We start from the raw sequence: 18,446 nt of genomic DNA, 5'->3' as shown, positions 1-18,446 counted from the left end.
GGTAATAGGGCAAGGAAAGTAAAAATAATACAGCAAATACTTCTACATTCAGTCTACGTATCACGTAGGAGTGATTCAGAAATATTCTTCTACATTCGAAATTCAGTCTCTCGTAGGAATATGATCGAGAGTAATAATTGAAACAGTTTCAATGTTTAAATGTAACAGTTTCTATTGGCAGAGTTATTAAACGTTACAGAAATCTTTTTCTGGGATTCTACTAGTACAGTATCATCAATATGAAAAGGAGTGGAAAACAGTTTATCAAGAGATAAGCTTCATAGCACACATTCGTCAGTTACCAAGCACTAAAGACATCCACTTTGTTCACCAAGAAATCCAGTAGTTGTAATCGATTTCAATCACGCTAAGCTCTGTAGCTGAGTACAGTAGGACAGCACATTCACCACCTAGTTAAGGAGTGATTCAAGAGTGCTGTTGTAGGCCTTCTATGATAAGACTCATTTTATACTGTCAGTATTCCTCATGAATAACATCACTGCTTCCCATTCAACCAATGCCGACAGTCTGGAGGGGAGGTCACGACGTTTGCACTTGTCTGGCCTTTTGTTGGGATGCAGCATGCAGCAGCTCGTTCCTCGTTGCTGCAACATCTCGTAATGAATTATATTGATGGCGGCGGACCAATCGAATCTGGCTTGAGTCCAGTCACTGAGCAACGCCCAGTATCAACAAAATGATGATTGATGAGCCTCGATAATTGCGGGCGGCCAGGGCTTCATCAAGAAGGAGGAGGAAGAGCACAATGATGAGGAGGAGGTGAGGAGGGAAAGGTTGATGACGTCGAGCAGGAGGCAAGATGATCAAAGAGAGCTAGAAACCACCAGAGGTGCTGGATGCACGTTGGATGACTGAGGAGAGCAGCGACACCAAATTGTTCAAACGAACCGTACCAGTCGTCAGGTTTCTCGTAGTGCCTAGTAACCAGTCTGATTCGATGATGATCAGCTAGCAACTATTAAGTGAGGCTAAACCCTGGTTCAGAATATTATTCAAAGCCATAGTAGCCTAGAGAATGAGGCATAAAAACTACATTATAACATTATAGAAGCAAATTTATAACCTTCATCACTCACTGTATGCTAGTATACAGTGAAATCTGTATACTGTATAAAAAACAGTATGAATCTGTGTCTCTATCTGTAACTGTGTACCAGTGAAAGTGATTTGTAGTATACATACAGTAATATTGATTACAAGTTTTAGATTGTTCAGAGCCAGTTATTATTTATAAAAATAATGAGAAAGCATTTTCTGTTGTTACATCTTTTCCATCTCTAGTGAGAAACTGAGTTTACTCCATTACCAGTTTATGAACTCTAGTAACCAGTTTATGGTACTGAAGTATGATTTAATTTATAATGATATAACAATAAAATCACTTTTTGTGATTCAAGTAAAACTCTCTTAGGTTGATAACTACGCATGTTGATATACATGGTCATGTAATGAATATATTCTAGGTCGGTCTAATAATACCTGTAGTTCCACCACTCACATAGTTCAAACGACGTTTGGTAGAATCGGTGCGCATTTGTCACGACACCTGAACAACGGAAATTAATATGCCATTTGTTTCAATAAGCGATAGTTTCAAGCATTCTAACAATAACAGTCTATCATCATAACAAGCAAACTTGAGAAAAATATTGCTCGAGAAAATCAATTAAAGGCCTAACTGAGCATCCTCTAGTGAATAGAATACAATTGACAAACATTATTATTATTGTGTGATTTTGTCAGAAAATTATCCAGTGTTAAGTAAGAATTAGATTTGCTGTTGTACGTGAATCGTGCTAAAGAAATTAAATTTATCTCTAACTAAAGCAAAGGCTAGGCGCACATCAGTTAGTCAAGACAAGACAAGACATGTTTAGTTACAATACTTCACATTGTTGCTTATGACGCAACTCACACTGATTAACTGATTAGTCATTGCAATTAGACATATCTTCATAAGCAACTATGTGGAGTATTGTGACTATAATTAGTCTTGTCTTGACTAACCGGTGTACGCCCAGCCTAAATATATATATATATATATAATATATATATATATATATATATATATATATATATATATATATATATTATATATATATATATAATAAACCAATGACAACTGAACCCGAAACCTTTTTTGGAAAGAAAAGGAAGGACTGTGATGGTTGGAAAGTTGTAAATGAGTAAAAGATAATTTTAAATCGATTTTCACAAGAGAAAAATATTTTTATCACATTGAATATCAAATTAGAATAAGAATTCACTTCATTTAACCAGATTTATCATGGAAAAGTTGGTTTGCTAATGAAATTCGACTGATGTCATCTGTGGCCTGATCCGGATGTTGCATTTACATGAGTGTCGTCTGCCATTGTCAACATCATAGAGGTGAATAGTTCGCTTTTGTTTTAAAATGAGACTTGACTCTCCTCTAGAGCTATTTATCATTTGTGAACGGAAATACACTCACTTGAACGATTACAGGAAAAAATCATGGATTTAATATTCCACACTTACTAGCTAGAATTGTGGAATACGTATATTCAATAACGTAAATAAAATTCAATTAATATATTTGATTGTTTATTATTCAATAATAAATTTGAAGCAATTCTAATTTAGTTTACTTTGATTCAATTTAGCTGGCAAATCCACATCTTCACTCAGTTAAAACTAAACTTGAAGGTTTTTCAAGATATATTATTTCCTCCAATCAATATATTCTCTTATTACACTATTTTTTCAATCAAACTCGAAAATTAATCCTCTCAAATTGTACTTCATCTTAGATCATCGTGTTTCCGATGGGCACGTCAAGTCGGTCCCGGCTGCCTAAAAATTGTACGTAGGTCATGTCAGAGGCCCTGAAATTGATCAGGTGCGACCTGAAAACTCTAACACCAGACCTGAGCCAGCCAGGTCACTCAATATTGTTAGTATTATTTTCTGAGATTGATGTGAATAATCAATATTTCAAGCTTCACAATATTTTGGCTAAGAAAGTGGGAAGCCATGAAACAAATTTCAGTACATCCTTGTTGCTTGCGCATTCGATAGTAGAAATTTAATTCATATGGCTCTTTGGTGCGGAGTACTTTGCAGGAAGGTCCCACCTCACCTGAATATATAATTTAAGCCATCAATGGACCTTGCTTGCATCTTCTTTATTGATACCACTATCAGAAAGTTGATGATGCAGATAAATTTTTTTCTCCAATTCAACCACAATTTCATATGTAATTTGAATAATATGTGAAAGAGAATGTCATTAAAATTTAATCTGGACTAAATGTTTCCTTTTTTGATTTATTAGAAAGTTCATTATAATAATTGTATTTATGATTTGTCGACAATATTTTTCAAATGACAGAGTTATTGGAGGATTTGGTCTATTGCATTGTTTTTTCATGAACTGATTCGATGATAAATAAATCTATTTCTGTTATAAACCAAACCTTTCATGCTTCGTATTGCTTGTACAGTGAAAAGTACACTAATCTACATTCTGGTGTTACAAAATTTCTACTCCTTGACTGACCACTGGCTCTGAGAACAAGAGCTATGTCAGTGTGAGTGTGTGTGAACTAGCGCAAAGCGTTCGGAAGCTCTGTGTGCTCCTTCATCCCAAATTAATTTAAAATTATAGAGCAATTAGCAGGACACATGCCTCAAACAACTGATACTCCTACTGAGCCCATCGTAGACAATGAACAGCCTATACGAATACGTATCATTACTCCCGCAATTCTCTTTTTATTTCATTCAATTCTCTTCTTGAATCCCTCTTTCACTTCTTTTTCTCTCTCTCTCTCTCTCTCTTGCCTCCGTTTTCTTGTTCGTTTTCCCGCCCTACCCTTCGTTCGCCGTGTATTTTCTCGTCCTGTCAGAGACGGATGGATATTTCGTGATGGAAATTATACCGGTTCGGATCCAAATTAATGTGTTTATAATAACAAGGCTGAAATGTCGTGGACGAGAACCACCTGACGCGGAGACCACAAAGACTCGGCTCATCCTCCCTCCCCCCACCTCACTCCTCCTTCAGGTCTGATCTCACTCACACCAATCTGTCTCACACCAAAACTTTCAAATTCAATGTCCTACCCCTACACACTATATTATTTTATGTTGATATTGTTTCTAATAAGCGATATATTTTTATTCCTCTGCTCTAAGATACTTTATATTGGTACGGACGCCGATGTTCAAATTAATTTTCAAAAAAAAATCAATAAACAATTTACAATGTAGCAACAATAATGCAAAATGGAATTTACTTGCAGAACGATTTTAGAAAAAATCATTTCATACTATCATATTTTACATTTTTGACAATAGGTACATATCACGATGATACATGATGCTTCGACCCTTTGACCAATAATATAGTGAAGAATTATAGGGATGAATGAACATTGAGTGGAGGCTGAATTCTAACTACGGGATCAAAGCAAATCAATAAAGGGAGCCAATCGATTAATCAGTTTGTATATCATCAGTATGAAGAAAGCTATCATTTATCCATTAAACGTGGATGGACATGTTGAACCGGATGCATTGAATTACATTTTTACAAATTACAAGCTTGCCAAAAGAATGTGCAACGAGACAAGAGAAAATTATGACTGTATGTTATAAATTATGAAGAGAATCCCCTGCAGTGACTGTGAACTTCGAATGATATTCTAGTAAAAGTTTATCCATCGTAGTGAACATCCCATGTCTTCTTGTTGGGTTGAAAATAGTATTTTCCAATTTTATGTTTGAATATCCAGTTCTTTATAGCGTCTATCAATTGACATCTATCGAAAGGTGTTGTTGCATCATTGTTGCAATGCCAAATCAAACACAAACAGCATAGGAAGAAACGTTTCTAGCGGAAAGTGTGAGCTTTGTCCTTGAATTAGGAATGGCAGAGTTTCATGTGCTCTGTATTCTTTCACGGTACTGAAGCTGATTTCATGAATAGAGACATAACTGGCAAAATACTTTAAAAGCAGGCTATGCATTCTGAAAATCTAGGCTACGAATCTACAAGTCAATTTTTAAGGGAAATATCCATAGGAGAAGCCACAAAAAACAGTATACTTATGAAGTAGATGATGTCATCTATTGATAGTAGAATAACATCTTTCTAGAATGCTACCTAGACCTCAGATGTGATTAAATTTGATTATTCTAGGTCAAATTTCATTATTTCAAGAATTCCGTGAAAACAATAATTCCTCAAGCGATAAAAGATTACATCGACTCAGGGCTTATCAATGTATTTAGGTAATTCCTAATTGAACTACCATTCACACTTCAGGTTTGTGTTGAGTTGTTATTGATATTCAAATATGGATGAATCAAACTTTTAATTTCACTTAACAAAATAGACAGAAGATTGCAGCTAATGAACGAGAATTAACTGCAGAATATCTATCTCCCAGGGCAGTAAGAATATCTCTCTTTTTTAAGGATTACGTTTTGAAGACTCCAGTTATATCTTAGGTTGAAAGTGAGAGTGAATTAGGAATTCCTTCCCCAGAAACCCAAAAAGTTATGTTGAATTCGTTCACGTGGAATCTGATTGAAAATTTAGAGGGAAACATCACATAGAACTGGTTTCTTACGAGAAATCCATCTCGAGGCTATAGGCCGAATGTCTGAAAATCAAGACCAGAATGAAGAAATTTTGTCAGAAAATCTTGACATACGATGATAATTACAGTTATTAATACAAGAGATTTGCCGAAATCACGCCTGTGACTGCGAACCAGTCATTTTGAGGTTATAATTTGTAATTATAAATAATTTCCTCGAATCTGTGCATCGATTATATTTTATTTGTGTCTGCATCTTATTTAACAGTTATTTGAGTGGACACTTTCCATCGGGATCATTGATCAAATCTTATCCATTGTACCTCTTGACATTCAAAGGATCACTAAAATGATAGAAAAATCATTGGAATTTGGAAACGTGGGTAAATTTATTCACTATATATAATTTTACAATTAGGTATTTGTCTAAATTTTCCTAAAGAAGAATGGAACATTAAAAATATTAGAGAATCGTTCAAATTTGGATACATAGCTGAATTTATTTGCAATATCATTATACGAATAGCTATTTATTTAAATTGTCCTAAAGCAGAATTCGCCATATCTGTCCAAACTGACCAAAACGTTGATCATTCCTCAGTTGATGTTCATGCCAATTATTACTTTTTCATCGTTTATAGTGGACGCAGACTACTTATTAACTTATTATTATTGACATATTTATTTTTTTGCTCAGAGACTTCACTAAAATAACTACGATAATTTCTTTCCTACTCTCTCTCTCTCTCTCTCTCTCTCTCTCTCTCTCTCTCTCTCTCTCTCTCTCTCACGGGCGCCGACATTCAATACGTATTTTTGGGATCCCGGAGAGTGACAAAGAAGACACGGACCTGCTGGCGCTTGATGTCTTCAACAAGAAGCTGAACGTGCCTGTGACTCTGGCGGATGTCAACCGCTCGCATCGCGTTGGAAGGCGTCAACCACCTCAACAAGGGCAAGCTAAACCCAAGGACCGACCCATCATAGTACGACTCTGCAGCTACCGGACCAGGAAGATGATCTTCGACGCTAAGAGGAAGCTGAAGGGTTCCGGCGTTACCATTCGCGAGGATCTGACTGCGGAGCGTCTCAAGATCCTCAACGCTGCGGCCGACCGTCATGGGCATAGGAATGTCTGGTCATCGGACGGGAGGATCAAGATCTCTATCGGCGAGGGAGGATCCAAGAGGGTCCACACAGTCGAGAGGATGACTGACCTTCAAAAATAAAGGTAAATTAAATCATTTCAGGATTCGATGACTAAGGTGCCCTTCACTACAATAATAGGAAATTCGTATTAATACATTTCACAGTAGATATACCTTGGCATTTTTCATGAGCTGGCTTTCTGTTCTATAAATGAATCTTTCCACTGCTATTTATGATTATATATGAGGCAATTATTTCAAACTAAGGAGATCCACATTTGTTAATACTGATTAATAATTTATCTTGATATTAATTCCCAAAACTACGTTCAATGCATCAACTACTATACTCCAGAGGGTACTTAGAGAATCACTATCTCTATTCTTACTAATAATTATTACATCTCTTACCAAAATTATTTCCATAATTAATAATTTTCGAAATGCTGAATTTCAAATAAATTGGATGATTAACATACGTTATAGATATGGATGTAATCTATAGGTAAAGATAGTAATCTCCTATATAATGATATCTTCTACTGTTGCCACAGCTTGAACAATAGAAGCTAATGTGTGAAGAATTATTGATAGAGCAGAGGGGTGGGTAGTCTGTTCATATGCTTATATAGGGGCTGTGTTTCATTTAACGTTATCTTAGACATTCATCACTTAACTATTACAGTTCTCAATTTACTACTTTTATCGTTATTGCAACTCCCAATAGTTAATTATACTTCTAATACTATATAATATTTTTCACACTTCACCGTTTAATACTATTTAAAACTCATCTAAAATAATCTAGCACTTTCTCCATCGTCTCCTCTACTTCTTATTTTTTCTTTCTCGTTTCTCTTCTTGATCTTATATTTATAATGATTACTTGAATATTGTTGTTTGCGATGATGATTATTATTCTTTTCTATTCTTCTTCTCCTTCTTCTTCGTCCTCTTCTTCTTCTTCTTCTTCTTCTTCTTCTTCTTCTTCTTCTTCTTCTTCTTCTTTTTCTTCTCCTTCTTCTTCTTCTTCTCTTTCTTTTTCTTTTCTTCTTTTTCTTCTCTCCTTGATTAATTCAAGATCACAATGCGATGTTCTATTTCTTATTCTATAGTTCAGTTTCATAAGTTCTTCGCAATTTGTGCACATTCCTTCTTTCTCTTCTTTTCTTCCCTATTATTATCATTATTTTCCCTGTGATTTTTCCACTTGCTATCCAGCATGTTCAAATGTTTATTTCTCTTTCTATATCTATTTATCTTCTACCTTTTCTCTTTCTATCTGATTACCTTCTACTATATCCATATATTATAATTATTATAATATCCATATATTTATCCATATAATATTCGATTCTTTCCCACATTAAATCATACTATTCCTCTTCAATTTTATGCGAATATTATTCATTATCAGTTGTATTATGTATCTTTCCTCTATTGATAACTTTCTTCAAAGATTTTTTGTTTTTCTGCTGGCTTCTTCTTCTCTTTTTCAGTTGTTACTGGATCCCATTTCGCTCTATCTCCACCATGAACACGATCTTCCACTACTGGATTTCATCTCTCTCTATCTCCACTTGGACTCGATTTTCCACCACTGGATTCCATCTCTCTCTGTCTCCACTTGGACTCGATCTTCCACTACTGGATTCCTTCTCGCTCTACCTCCACTTGGACCCGATTCTTCCACTACTGGATACTTACTCGCTCTATCTCCACTTGGACCAGATCTCCCACTACCAGTTCTTCCTCAATCTTCATCTTATTCACCATTAGGATTATTCATCACCGAAACTCCACACATCTACATCTTATTGTGTTTAGTGAATTTTTGAACTAGTGCCTTAAATAGTGAAGGGAGCCGAACTGTCAAGACATACTGAATGCACTCGAATCAAGAGACTTTTTCATTTAGGTTAAGTTTTATCAGTTTCATCCCCATTTCCCCCGTCATGTGTCGTTCTGAGTTCGGTTCACGATTGGTCTGCTGCTTCCGTGATGCCTCTCACTGACACGTCAGCTCACTCGCCCTCAAGTAGGTATGACTATTTCAATAATAGTCATAATGACGCAGGTATGTTTCTAGCAAATAAGCTCCACTCTTTCAAAAAACTTTTCAAGGCTGCTCACCTTAACGTACAATCCCTCAGTTGCCACATTGATGAACTCAGAGCAATCTTCCGTTTTCAGGACTTCAATATAATCGGAATTTCCGAATCATTTTTGAAGCCTAGTATTTCATCAAATTTTGTTGCATTGCCTGGATATAATCTTTTCCGGAATGATAGATTAAATAAAGCTTGTGGGGGTGTAGCAATTTATGTGAAAGATGGTATCAAAACAAAAGTTTTAATCACATCTAAACAAGAGTATTGTTCCAGACCAGAGTTTATGCTACTTGAATTATCCTTATCTAGTAATGATAAATTACTCGTTGGTATCTGTTATCGCCCACCAAAAATAGGTCATTTCACAGATTTCGAAAATGCCTTGCTTTCTCTTATGCCTTGTTATAACCGTATACTAGTTATGGGGGATATGAACACCGACTTGAACATGACGAATCGTAACTTTGACTACTTTCAACTGACTACAATTTTCCAATGCCTAAACATGACTATTTTACCCCTCGATCCAACTCATCATACTAATGAATCTGACACACTCATTGACCTTCTCATTGTTAGTGATCCCAATGAGGTTGTTCAAGCAGGCCAAATCTCAGTCCCAGCTATTTCTAGACATGATTTGATCTACTGTGTACTTTCCCATAAGATACCCAAGCCAGAACAGAAAATTATCACTTATAGAGACTTCAAAAACTTTGATGAAGCTGCCTTCCTGACTGATGTGGCTCAGACTCCATGGCATCAAATTGAAGAATTACCCTCAGTTGATGACATGGTCAAGACTTTCGAGAATTGGACTTTGACTTTGTATGACAAACATGCACCTTATGTGACAAGGAGGATTAATAGAAAACGACGAGTACCGTGGATGACTGAAGACATACTTAAGATGATGGGACGTAGAGACAAAGCACATAGAAAATTTAAAAAGACATTTGACTTGGACAGTTTGATAGAGTATAGGAGCCTCAGAAATAGGGTTAAACAGGAATTACGGAACTCAAAGATTAGGTATTTGAATTCGTTTATGACAAACAATAGACAAGACTATAAATCACTTTGGCAGGGAATAAAAGAATTCGGGCTTGGCAAACAGAAATCGAATCCACAAATTGACTTACCATTGAATAATATAAATGACCATTTCGTTTCACACTCTAACCAACGCGACGAAGTTGTCATTGCTAATCATATAGATGATCTTGAAGAGCAGGTTACAAACTTAGATTTACCAATCACTGATCAATTTCATTTCCATCCAATCTCAGAAGAAGACACTTTCAGAGCAATTCAACGTATTCATAGTAATGCTATGGGTGTAGACAAAATTCCTATTAAATTTATCAAGAAGATGTTATTTGCTGTTTTACCATCCATTACATACATTTTCAACAAGTCACTTGAAGAAGGCATTTTCCCTGAAAACTGGAAGTTTGCTCTGGTTCGCCCTCTAAATAAAGTTCCATCACCCAATAAAGTTGAGGATTTTAGACCAATCAGTATTTTACCTGCATTGTCCAAAGTGCTAGAAAGACTCATTCATGCTCAAGTTGTAAAATTTCTAGACAACAATAGTAAGCTTCATAAATTTCAATCAGGCTTTAGAAAATTCCATTCAACTGAGACAGCTCTGCTTCGTGTCACTGATGATATAAGGTTAGCTATGGACCAAAGAAAATGCACCATCCTCACCCTATTTGATTTTTCTAAAGCATTCGATACTGTTGATCATACAGTCCTTCTGAATAAGTTGGCTATTCTTGGTTTCAGTCACAACTCGTTAGTTTGGTTTAAATCCTATCTATTAGGTAGGAAACAATGTGTATCTGTCGGTGACAAAAAGTCAACTTGGAAAAACGTTATGCATGGAGTACCACAAGGTTCAATTTTAGGCCCTCTCCTCTTCACTTTGTATGCTAATGACCTTTCTTCCATTATCAAATTCTCCAGTTTCCATACTTATGCAGACGACCTTCAAATCTATTTAAGCTGTCCCATAACAAAAATTAATGAAACAGTTGGAATAATGGATCAGGATATCAATTCGATAGTGGAATGGACAAAGAAAAATGGCCTTAAGCTTAATCCCATCAAAACACAACCCATTGTAATTGGATATTCTCGTCTCATAAACAATATTGACCTTGAATCGATTCACAAAGTTAGTGTAGACGGTAATGACATTCCTTACTGTAGCTCAGTTAAAAATTTAGGCATTATTATGAATAATACTCTTGACTGGTCAGAACAAGTGAACAAAACTTGTAAAAAGGTATTCTCAGCCATGCATGCATTGAAGAAAATGCACGATATCCTCCCTAGAAACATTAAATTATTATTGGTTCAATCTCTCATCTTCCCACATTTAATGTATTGTAATTCTGTTCTTAATGATATGCAAGTCACTCTGAATGATAAACTACAGCGTTGCCAAAATTATTGTCTACGTTTCGTCTACTCTCTCCAACGCCATGATCATATCACCCCAGCCCACATTGCTAGTTCAACATTGAAGCTTCCCGATCAGAGGCTTTTTCGAATAGTCAAGCTTGTTAGAGATATCTTGAAATACGGTAATCCGAACTATTTTAAAGATGATTTCAAATTTGTCTCTGAAGGTAGGAGGATAGATGCTTCACATACTAGAACCGGAGAAAGTACTTTAAGGATACCCAATCATCGAACTACTATTTTTACAAAATCCTTCTTAGTCAGTGCCTGTCGTGCATGGAATACACTTCCTGTTTCTATCAGGTCTATCGAGAGCCGAGCGAGCTTCAACCTGACTTTAAAAAAACATATTTTGGAACAAATGACTGAAAATGTCCGGCTCTAGAACGATCACATGACAACCATCCCTCACCCATTCCACCAATATAAACCTTTAAACCATGTTATAGAACGAATTGTGTATATATATATATTATATAAACTCATGTTATTTCAATTATCCACTGCATACTGCTGTATATTACTGAAATTTGATAACCCTGATCTACTTTCAGCCTACTTCATTTTATTAATCAATTAATTATTTGATCTTATCTACCTATATAATTATTTTACTTTATCAATTTTCTGTTTTTTTTCTCTTCAATACGGTATTCATATTGATTAAAACTTTTACAATATTTCCATTAATAAATAAATCCTTAGTTTAAATAACGAAATTAAAGTTTTGGTAGAGAGTTAGTGGGGAGGATATTTTTAATATTCTTCCCCAAAGAATGGATATTGATATGTCCAAAGCTCCGCCAATTTATGTAGATGCATAACAATATGATTATTATCTATAGTTATTATATTACAAATTGCTTTTTCATATCATATACAGCTCAATAGTTATTTTCTTAGTCTATATTATGTAAATTCATCTATAATTTTGCTGTATTGTAAGCTATTGTATATAAGTGTATAAGCCAGTATATATTGTAATCTACATAAATAAAGTACTCAATCAATCAAATCAATCAATCTCTCTAATTCTGAATGATTAACTAACTTCCAGTGCAATTATATATAACCATATTCATTGATATAGCTACTTAGGATTTTTATTGCTATATCGATATAGCAATTCATTTCTAAGTATTTATTTATTTTATTATTCTTTTTTTACAATGAAACGCAGATTGGGAGAGAAAAACTAAGAATACCTTGTACTATTTCTCTCCCAAATTTTAGGAAACATTAAAAGTCCAAATGAGGTTATGTCATCTAGATTTCCACAAAATTTTCTGTCCAAAAATATTTAACTTTACAGTTGATACTAATCTGGTTTTACAGTCCATATTACTTAATTATAGTTTTCATATCAAATCACCTTATCACATCGCTTAAAGGGTTGTTCAAATACGTCAATTTTCTCAGAGAGTGCACTCTTCAGTTGTGCGCTATAATAGAAACTCCCTACAAAGACAACGACATCATTTCAAACATTTCAATTTATTCATATCAGCTTGAATGCATTGGGGAAGTAACATATTAGGGGTGCAAAGAGTAGTGATGAAAGTGGTGTGTGAATGCGCGTATGAGAGTGTGTTTTTGATGTGCATGTGTGAGTGAATCAACGCACCCCACTTCGTCATAACGAGCTAATGACACAGGGAGAAGCTGCTCCTGTGTCAGCATTGGATGAATGGAAAGCATTGATGTTATTCATAAGGAATGCTGACAGTATGAAGTGAATCTCACTAGAGTAGTGTACTATAATAGTGGTTTTGGTAGTGGTAGCGGTCGATGGTGAATTAATCTGTATGTGAAAGCCTATAAATCTTATTGGGTTGTCTTCGGGGCGTTGTTCTAACAGTGAGTTAACAGGGTAAATGCTACTCGTCCCAAAGGGAGAGAGTAGCATGATGAGGGTGAAGTCCCTTGGACCATTTGTGTCTAGTGAGCCCTGTTGCAAAATAAACATAGGCTTTTCGGTTGGCCTATAAAACCTAATTTCCCCTCAGAAGTACATCATTCAGCTTTCTGGAATCAAATTTGAATTTATTATTCAGTAGGATAAAATATACTAAGAATACTTTCTTCTACAGTAGTCTCCAAAGTCTAGAAGACAGAAGAGCACTGTAATCATGTCGAACACATTCTGAATCAATCTAAAATATAACTAAATCCCAATAACATCATGTATTATTTGTTTGTTATTTGAATGCATCGTTTGTTACCAAACCCTTCAGCATAAACAAAGCACGACTTCAGATCACTGTTTCCGATCTAATTCCTATTTCGAAGCTGGTATATGATCACCATCCTGAACTCTATCACACACCACTCTATAATATCATAGAGTATAGTAGTATCATAGAGATATTATCATGGATAATATCATGAAGTGAAATTACCTCTAACTTCTACATGGAATATACAATAAATGTATACCTAATCATATTAATCCAGTTATTCGATTGGCTGCCAAACTTGATTATTTCCATCACAATACGTTAACAATTTACAAATTGAGTAGCTTCAATCGTTGGATCACCATAAATTTGGGAGTCGGTGATCGGTCATCCAGTTTCTGCTGCAAATTTTGATAAGTGAACTACAAAGTTCAGTAGTAGGCTAAGCTACGAAGTCCTAGTTTTGCAGAGAAATAATAGTTCTATTTGTAGGTTGGTTACGGTGTTCAAGTGTTCAAGCACAATTAAAATTGAGCGTGCAGTTCAATAGTAGCTTGCACTCAAAATGGATTTCATAGAATACGAACTTCTATTTTTAGAGTGTTTCTTTCACAGCAAGGAAGCCAATAGATGTGACGATTTCAGAATTGTATGGTCTCACGGCATGCTGAATACATACAAGAATCAAACTCGAATATTAATATAATTTTCTAGATATAAAACATAGATTACAAGAAAGATTGAATAAAAGTATTTCCTAGCCTAGTTTGATCAGCAGAGTTAAATAGATGAGGTGAGTTTAGTGAGAGTTGAGAATTGAAAAAATAAGGTAATTTTGGTGGAAAAGGTACCGTACATAGAAACTACATAGTAAATAATTGTCTTTTCCAAACAATTTCATCGAAAAGGATGAAGAAGTAATATATGTCGTTAACAATAACCAACAAGGTATATAAGGACCAAATAAATAAACAAGAGTAGAGAAGACTATTCTCGCTGGAAATCCAAAGAGAAATTATAAGGAAAGTACAATACTGTATTCTGAATCAAACATTCACTTTGGCAATGTCGGCATGTCGCCATCATGATTTGTGAATCATCATAATTCACAAGAATCACAGTACCGAGTTTTTATAAATCATACTTTGCAAGTAACTTGATTAATAAACAGTTAAAACACAATACAAGATGACAAATGAAGAACGCACAGTGAAGATTGAATACAAAGTATATAAATTATTATAAACAAACATTCATATTTCTAGTGATACGAACTGATAAAAATATCTGTATTGAATAAAAAGTCTAAGAAATTGTGAAAAAACACATTATCAAGATTTTATTGATAGAAAGACCGTTTTCGGTTGTTACACTATTGTCAATCTCTGATAAACCTTTTTTCAGTTTATCAGAGATTGACAAAGGTGTAACAACCGGAACCGGTCTTTCTACCTATCAATAAAATCTGTGGTTTTTGACAATTTCTTATAGTCTTCTCATTTAATATGAATAATTACCACAATATCAACTTCTCAACTACTCTAAAAGGAAAAATGTATGTAGTAACATATCCCTTTAGTTGATAGAAATAAGCCCACGTATTGCAAAGATTGAAATTAATGATAGATGATTTGATTTTTATGATAAAACTGTTAAAAAGATCAAAATATTTTGAATATACATTCTTTTGTGGATCACAATTATCACACTAATTGTAGTGAAGGTTGAACATAATGCGTGCTATTTGCCATACTTAACGGTGGTTACCCGGTTGCGTGGAACGGAAGCTGAATGATGAATGAGATTCTACTCCGACGTTTATTGGCGGCCTGACAGTGAATCTGACTTTAGTTCTAGTCCGAATTAATTCATCCAGTGCATATTCATTCATTCATTGAGGGCCGCCAATAAACGTCGGAGTAGAATCTCATTCATCTATTCATTCATCTCATTCAGATATTAATAATATCAATGTTTCCATGCAATTTATGCTGACAGTATTAAGTGAATTGATATTCACAGAATGATATGAGATCCAGTCAGAATTCTTCATGAATAACAATAATATTTTCCATAAAACTTAAGCTGACAGTTTGAAGTGAATTGAGATTGACGGATCAAACATAAATTCACTTAAAATTGTCAGCATTTTTAATATAACATAGCATGAATGCTACCTATTTTAATGAATTCTGACAGTTTAAGGCGAATACTGCTTTAGTTTCAACTGTCAGCTCACTTATGAGAATAGCATCTATGCTTGCCTTTTAACCAATGCTGACAGTTGTGGATGAATCCTACATGAAATTGAAACGTTGGCAGTGGAATCGGAAGTGGCACGTGATCTAGACCGGCTTCAAGGTTCACCAGGCAAGCGTGATTCCACGGACGCTCGTTACGCGATCAGATGATGTCAGGAGTCAGCAGTCAGGATGCCAGGCTAGCTAGAAGCCAGGATGCCAGCCATGCTCAGGGTGCACTGTGTCGTATCGTTTGATGCGGTCAGATTCACCACAAAATATCAGCATTGATGGAATAGAAAACTTTGATGCTACTTATGATGAATGCTGACAGTTTTGCAGTGGATTTCTCTGTAGTTCAAGTCACTGAGGTTCACTTCCACCTGTCAGCATTAGTAGAGAGGAAAACATTGATGTTGCTTATGAAGGATAATGACAGAATGGAGTGAATTTAACAATAGATTTGATTGAGTTGGTGCGTTGCGGCTGAATCCTCCAGTTCGCTCGGTGAATCACTGTGAGTTGGCATTATTGAACAAGCTTCTTGACTCTACAGTTGAAAAACCCGGGCTGTCTGCAACAAGTTCTGATAGTGAAATGTAGCTGAAAAAAGGATTTGGATGTAACAAAAAAATGGATATTGGGTAGCTTGGTTGAAGTTAATTAGGATTTCTATTAAGAAATCTATATTTCTATTAGATTATGATACTTGATCCTTGGGAATAGTGTATGGCTTGCATGCATTTCCTTACACTATTTCCAACAACGTTGAAGTTGAAAGATGATACACATTGTGAACAAAGGGTTCCTGTTCATCTTTTAATCGATCTCAACTCTGAGATCAACCATGATCTAATTGAGTTCAACCATGGCCAATCTATAGTTCTCTTCTAGTTAGACTATAGATTGCATGTTGGTGCATGTTGTTGCATGTGAATTGATTCAATACTTGTACAAGGGGAGCAAAGGCTCTAATGAAAGGTCTAATGTCTCAGTAATTCAAATGGAAATGAAAATATCTTTTTAGAGTAATACTGTTAGATGAATTCAATTCCAATAATAGAATTGAATTTATTGAATCATTTTGAGAATTTTTCCAGACAAAATCACGATAAAGATAACTTCTTGGTGTGAATACGATATATTTTCTACAACGTTTTATTTCTTCTCTTTCATTTTCAACCTATGGTTTCTCAATCAATGGCCTCTATAATATTTTATGATTAACGGAAACTCTATACCTTATCAATTTTAGAACATGTGAATTGAGGGCTTTTAGGGTTGAAATGTAATAATAAAAGTAACATTTGTGACCATTTCAGGCTTCATGGTTGACTGAGCTTGAAGTCCCGTTATTTTTCAACGAGAGGTCGTTAACCTTGTAGGGTTTTGTTGAAGTCAATTAGCAGTGTTCGTTTCAAGCAAGGCCCATTGTGAGAGGTTTTGACCTTCCTAGAAACACTTTCCTCGGACGACAGTAGAGTGCACCCACCCGAAAAATCCGAACATCTTCGCCACGCTTCATTACAGCAGGCGCCTCTTGTCACACACATGACACTAGAACAAACCTTTTCCAGCTATGCCTATACTCTTACCAAAACCTGTTACCATACCTATCTATACCTATACAAAACCACCATCCCTTGTACAGGTTGACAGTGTTTACCCAGTTTCTGGAAACTACAAGTGCCAAATGGTTATTCTGAGAAGGCCAAATTGGAATTCAAATAAACTCCACAGTCTTTTGTATATTAGCATATGCCAAGTTCTCATTAAAATTGTTAACAATGAGGGCTCGAAAATGAAATATGAGAGTGCTTTGACGAGAGTTAAAAGATTCTGAAGTTACTGTTATTATAATTGTTTTATTGTTCATTGTTTTTCCTCATTGCATTTTTGTGTGTTCTGAATAAATTGAATTGAATTCCACAAAATTCAAAAGTTTTAAGGAAAACTAGACCCACTGTTGAGAATCATTTTCTGAGAAGCTCCAACCTGATGATTTTTATTTGCTATTGCCGGAGAGTATTGCCAGGCTGCCAACCCAACAGGAAGGGCAAAGGCACAGACTGCATCATAGAAATTCTTGAGGGGTCCAATCAATAAAAAAAAAATTCTTGAGGGACATATCTGTAATACGTAATGAGCTAGCTTACTGAGATCAAAAATTGCCTCGTCGTTATTTGCAAGATAATATTGTGTATTATTCTACTCCCTTTCTTTATGGCTGATTTGCAATTAATAAATGTGGTTTTCCATGAGATGTTCATGATGAAGACAATAAAGGAATATAAAACCTGATTATTCACATGAATTTATAATGTTCGATTTAGTGTTCAATATTGCTTGATAAGTCTGGCTATTATCGAAGATAAGCCAATATTCTATATATTTGTTCACATTATGAAATGGTATTTTTATATATACCAGTGTAGCTGTTAATATCCCTAGCCTGCAAATAAATTTGCAAAAAGTTAAGGCCGTCCGGCTCGCAAATATACTGGGGTCAGACCACAGCTCTAGCTCAGTAGTAGATGCATGAATACTCTCAATGTAATGAACCACCATTGGATTCAATAACTGATGATTAACAATTCTTACCGCTGCTCTCTTGAAGATATTGAAGATTACCAATAAGGAAATCAAAAAGATAGTTATTGACTGATTATCAGTAACTATATATTCAATC

The sequence above is a fragment of the Nilaparvata lugens genome, chromosome 3 (assembly GCF_014356525.2).
Source record: "Nilaparvata lugens isolate BPH chromosome 3, ASM1435652v1, whole genome shotgun sequence".
NCBI lineage: Eukaryota > Metazoa > Arthropoda > Insecta > Hemiptera > Delphacidae > Nilaparvata > Nilaparvata lugens.
This window is presented reverse-complemented; position numbering follows the sequence as displayed.